Source organism: Hemicordylus capensis, chromosome 16 (assembly GCF_027244095.1).
Source record: "Hemicordylus capensis ecotype Gifberg chromosome 16, rHemCap1.1.pri, whole genome shotgun sequence".
Classification (NCBI taxonomy): Eukaryota; Metazoa; Chordata; class Lepidosauria; order Squamata; family Cordylidae; genus Hemicordylus; species Hemicordylus capensis.
The window spans coordinates 12,440,856-12,446,292 of record NC_069672.1 but is presented as its reverse complement, the minus strand read 5'-3'; the positions used below and the strand labels follow the sequence as shown (position 1 = coordinate 12,446,292).

The window sequence follows — 5,437 nt, the reverse complement described above, 5'->3', positions numbered from 1 at the left end:
CCCCCCGCTCCGTTCAGTGCCCCCCCTCACCTGAGCGCGCGGGCTAAGCAGTCGTTGGCGACATCCGAACACAGCCGGCTCCCGTTCGTACCCCCCGCCCTGAGACGCCACCTTACGCCGCGGCCGCGCGCGCCTCTCTGGGATTTGTAGTCTCGCCGGCCCGCCTCTGGCCCGTCCGCTTCGCTGGAGCCGCCGGCGGCGAGCAGACTACAACCCCCATCAGCCACCGCGCCAGACCCGTCTCGCCGCGAACAGGTAGACCTGTCTCTCCGGCGGCGCCGCGGGGGCTCTCGGGAAATGGAGTCCTCGCGAGCGGAGGAGGGAATGGAGGAGCGGTAGGGCGGGGGACTACAATTCCCAGAGAGGCTGCTGCGGAGGGAGGCCATCTTGGGCGTTGCTAGGGGACGGACAGCCCCCACCCCCTGGAAGAGGCGGGGCGGGCTCAGGTGAGAGGGGGATTTTGGGGAGGAAAAACAGGTATCCCCCCCAAACAGTGGAGGAAGCACATTAAGAGCACTGGCATTTTGCAAACCGGCTTAAATGCATGTGGATTTCACAAGGGCAATGGAAAGTCATGTCAATTGCAAAGGTGCAACTGAATGCCATGCCAGTTTCACAGGTGCAACAGTGTGTGTGCTTCTAAACAATGCCCTTTGCACAACTGCCTGGTGCATAGTGTGTTACTAGCCATGGATTTTGCATAATTCCTGAATACATTACATATATATTTCTCTGCCGCCTGGTATGTCCATCTCGAGGTACACATATGAGTCCTATAGAAGTGCAGCGGCCACCGACAACAGATCACCGCAGAAATGTGGGTCAAACTTAAATGCAACTCTGATTTTTTAAATATATAGTTTAGTGACTGGCCACATCCCTTGTGGATCCAGCTGTTTCATCGGCGGTTTAGTTTTCCAACCCCAAAGATACAGCGGTGTGTGTACAGAGGGGCACATATTGAATAAATAAATATATTTCGATCTCTGTCCCGTCATCGACTCAGAGCCACTGACAGCTTACTGAAAAGCCTGGCATGCTCATCAGCTATGCCAAGTGCGTTGATAGTATAGCAACTCATTATGCATCAATCACTTGTGCGCCCGACATCATTAATATGTATCTACATCCTTATGCAATAGTAGGCAGTGATGCAGAAGAACACACCGTGTTGCAATTGACTGCACAACCTCTGCCCTCTCTCACAGATGTTGGACTACAGCTCTCATCATCCCTGACTATTAGCTACTATGTCTGGGGATGATGGGGCTTGTAATCCAACAGGAGCTAGCTAGAGGACCCAGGGCTGTGCAGTCCTGTTTATTGGGTCTGGGTTACAAAAGCCACCACCACGAACATGGCATTGTCTTATCCCAAAGGGAATTTTGTGGTTGTGGGAAAGAAGAGAGAAGGAATCTCCCCTTCTCCCCATAGCATTTATTAAGGTTATTCATACACACTTGCTAGGCGAAGCGAGTCCAGCCCGGTTTTGCACTCCCATGTGACCCGCTGGGATCGGGCCTCCCTCTTAAATGAGGTTAAGGGAGCTAAAAATAGGCAGTGCCAGATCTGGAGAAGTCACACGCGAGCAGGTCTGATAGGGGGCTACCGTGCAGGAGGCCCTGCAGACCAGAGGCGTATCTAAGGAAAATAGCGCCTAGGGCAAGCATTGAAATTGCGCCCCCTGTCCAAACATCTGACACCCATCTTTAAGATAATGTTACCATAATATCAGCAGAAAAATACAAGTCTGATGGTCACATACAAGTCACATATCTGAATATGTGTACAGTAACTTATATTATATTAATTTTTTTTAAAAAAAAATACCTGTAGCCCCTTTGGGGGGCTTCTAAAGGCTGGAGGGGTCTGCAAAGGTTCCCCCTCCCCCCTGCTGGCCTCTAGGGCCTCACAGGGACCATTTAAGCATGTGCGGTGGCCATTTTTTAATTTATTTATTTTTTTAAATGGCAGCTGAAAACAAAATGGCCACCATGCATGCTCAAATGGCCTCTGTGAGGCCTGGTATGGCCTAGGGCCTCAAAGAGGCCATTTGAGCATGCATGGTGGCCATTTTGTTTTCGGCAGCCTTTTTTTTTTTTTTTTTAAAATTAATTTTAAGAAATGGCACCCCCCTTCAAGTGGCGCCCGGGGCATGTGCCCTGCCTGCCCCACCCTAGATACGCCCCTGCTGCAGACGCTCAGATTGCAGTGGCACCTGCGACAGGATTAGACCCTCCCCGGCCTCACAACATGTGGAAGAACAAAACAGGAAATGTTCCTTAAGATACCCTTAGGAATATAGGAAGCTGCCTTTGAGTCAGACCATTGGTCCATCTAGCTCAGTTATGACTGGCAGTGGTTCTCCAGGGTTTCAGGCAGCGGTCTTTCCCAGCCCCACTGGAGATGCTGCCAGGGATTGAACCGGGGACCTTCTGCATGCAAAGCAGATGCTCTACTGCTGAGCCATGGATGCTCCTGATGAATACCTGCAGCTGCCTTCTGAGTCAGGCCCTTGGTCCAGCTGGCTCGGTATTGTCTCAACTGACTGGCAGCAACTCTCCAAGCTTTCAGGCAGGAGTCTCTCTCTGCCTCAGGCCTATCTTGGAGATGCTCCCGAGGAGGGAACTTGGAACCTTCTGCATGAACTACGGCCTCATCTGTTCTCTCAAGTTTATATGGCACATAGTTCATATTCATGTCCATCAGGACTAGGAACTTTCTTTTTTAAAACTGTAACAAAACACTGGATTATCAGAATTATAAGGATGACAAGTAAGTGCCCTGAAAAAGAAATGAGAGTATGGATTTTATACTGGGTCCCTGAGTGGTTCTGCTAGCTTCCTCCATTAAAGCTGCAATACTGTGCATGATTTATTTGGGAGTAAGCTCAACTGAACTGCGCGGAAGGCCCTTCTAAAGTGAATATGCAGATATGTATGGGGGATAACCTGTAAATGCACAAGCATCACACTTTCCCCGTCTGCCAATTTAATCTGTCAAATTCCACCCAATGGCTGGCTTCACCCCAAACGTCTCCCCACCCCGCCACCCCCACATACTAAAAGTCATCACGGTATGAAAACCTGATTCTCATTAGCAGAGACGGGGCGGTGTGACGGGGGGAGCCACAATTGCTTTTTGATATTACTGAAGAATCAAAGGCTGCTTTGATTTGATAGATACCTTTTGATTTTTTTTTTTTTAAACATCGGCGGGGAGAAATGGGCAAAGAAACTGAAAGGCGGCAGAGACTCGGGGATCCTGTTGGCCCTGTGGTTTGTTCCCAATCAACGAGGCTTCTCCTGGAGGCAAAAAAAGAAAGAAGAGAGAGATTTGAGGCATTCAGTCGCCATTTGTTGATCAGTCAATCCCCAAACCAGCTGTTTCCAGCATCTGCTTCATTCTCTTGAATGAAGTGAAGGAAAATGAGAATCGTCACAGACACAAAGAGGTGACTTGTAAGGATCGGTTGGCAGCAGCTGCGCTTTCAAAATGATGTCTCCCAAAAATGCAAAACACAACTCATCGGATAATAAGCCAGTCCACACGATCAACAGAATACCCTGATTCGGGAGCTTGGCACGCTCCTGACTTTTGATGGCGCATCAGTTGAAAACAAGGTTGGAGGCTGGGAGCTTGATCATGAGCTGAGCCCTATCCAGATTTTGTCCTCGCTTCGGCCCAAGGCGGGAAGAAAAACCATCCGACCCAGCTGGGGCTTCACTCACGATCCAGCTCCCCACTTCCGACCTTGTTTTGAACTATGAAAAACTGGGAGCACGCAGAGCTCCCAAATTAAAATAGTAGGCTTCTCCTACCCCAACGATGATAATCTGAACTGCTCTACAGCCCCTTCTTTTGCAAGATGGCCGCTCCATAGAATTTAAGGATCGCTGGCTTCACACAATCACAAATATCCTGGTTAGAAAGTTGAGCAGGATTAGTGAACCAAGCAGAGTGGATTTTTACGGGTCACAGGTGATCATAAAGAACTCGACCTGACTTGAGTGGAGTCCAGAATTCTGAGTGAACCCAGAATTTCAGGGCAATCCTGGTCAAACCGCTCCAGCTAACCCACATTTTAAAAGGATAGATAAACCAGGATTCAAACCAGAGGTTCATGCAACATGGGGGGTGGGGGTGGGGGAAGTCCAGAACCTTTGTGCTCATTGGCTCATTGGAATATGGGCGCTGATCTACTTCTCCTTCTTCTCCTTCTCCTTCTTTATTTACTTATTTGAAATATTTCTGTACCACCTAAAACTTGCGTCTCTGGGTGGTTTACAATTAAAATCATTTAAAACATCAAACCAATTGACAATTAAAATCATTTAAAGCATTAAAAACATTTAAAGCCCAGTATTAAAATTGTTAAAACTATAAATCCAATTAAAAGCCTGGGTGAATCAATGTGTCTTCAGTGCCTTTTTAAAAGTTGCCAGAGATGGGGAGGCTCCTATTTCGACCAGGAGCGTGTTCCAAAGTCCAGGGGCAGCCAAGGAGAAGGCCCTTTCCCAAGTAGCCGCCGGATGAGTTGGCGGAAGCCGCAGACGAACCTCTCTAGATGATCTTAATGGACCGTGGGGCACATGGCGAAGAAATCGTTCTCTTAAATACCCAGGGCCTAAGCTGTTTGGGGCTATATAGGTAATAACCAGCACCTTGTATTTTGCCCAGAAACGTATCAGCAGCCAGTGTAGATCTTTTAAGATAGGGGTGATATGGTCTCTCCTAGATGACCTAGAGACCTACCTGGCTGCTGCATTCTGGACCAACTGCAGTTTCCGGGCAATCCACACACCTAGACCCCCTACCCGGATCGTCTGCAGGGAGAGAGATCTTCTGTTGCCTTCCCCACTGCTCACCCTCAAGCCCTCTCACGTGATCGTGAGAAAGGGCTCACCGTCTCTATGTTCTCTTACATCTCCATCAGGGCTAGAAACTTCATTTTTAAAAGAAGAAGGAAAGTTGAGTGTTCAGGGAAGAGGCCTGACATGTCATGGAAGGGAACACACACACACACACACACAACCACACACACTCTGTGCCTACCCTTTCAAACGGTGTCGCATGCATCTTTCAGGTACGTGGCAGAAATGTTTGCCGATGCAGTTAAGATCTCCAGGGGATACACAGCAACAGCCTTACAGATATTTTAATAAACTCACTTACTGGTCTCGTGCGCTACCAAGCGAAATTTTAATTATCTGGGTAACGAGGCAAAGACAGATTTAAGTGCTTTGCTGCCTGTCTGCGAGAACAGCGGTGGTTTATTCCCCACACTAACCTAAGCGGTGAGGCACTCTGTTTCCTTACCAGATATGTGGCCGTTTTATTAGGATTTTAAATGCCTGCTGTGCCTTTCTGTAGGCGCTCTGTAGAAAACAGCAGCCAAGACATATACCCTTTAAAAGTGTCATTGGAACAATGGGCT

At 48.5% G+C, this 5,437-nt stretch overlaps 1 protein-coding gene and 1 long non-coding RNA gene across 5 annotated transcripts in view; one reads left to right on the top strand and one right to left on the bottom strand.

Annotated features, from left to right (window-relative positions):
• The first annotated feature begins 98 nt into the window (after window positions 1-98).
• Window positions 99-5,437, top strand: part of TTLL10 (tubulin tyrosine ligase like 10) — a 130,617-nt gene continuing 125,278 nt past the window's right edge. For 3 of the 4 annotated variants that reach the window (XM_053280922.1, XM_053280921.1, XM_053280919.1), the window contains exon 1: window positions 333-446. The gene's annotated coding sequence lies outside the window, so the exon portion shown is untranslated. Of the gene's footprint in view, window positions 256-332; window positions 447-5,437 lie in introns of those variants that run through there. The other variant, XM_053280920.1, reaches the window with a different exon arrangement.
• The window catches only part of LOC128338458 (uncharacterized), a 39,094-nt gene continuing 36,859 nt past the window's right edge, over window positions 3,203-5,437 (bottom strand). Inside the window, exon 4 of the long non-coding RNA XR_008312634.1 lies at window positions 3,203-3,305. This is a non-coding gene — a long non-coding RNA (uncharacterized LOC128338458). The remainder of the gene's footprint in view (window positions 3,306-5,437) is intronic.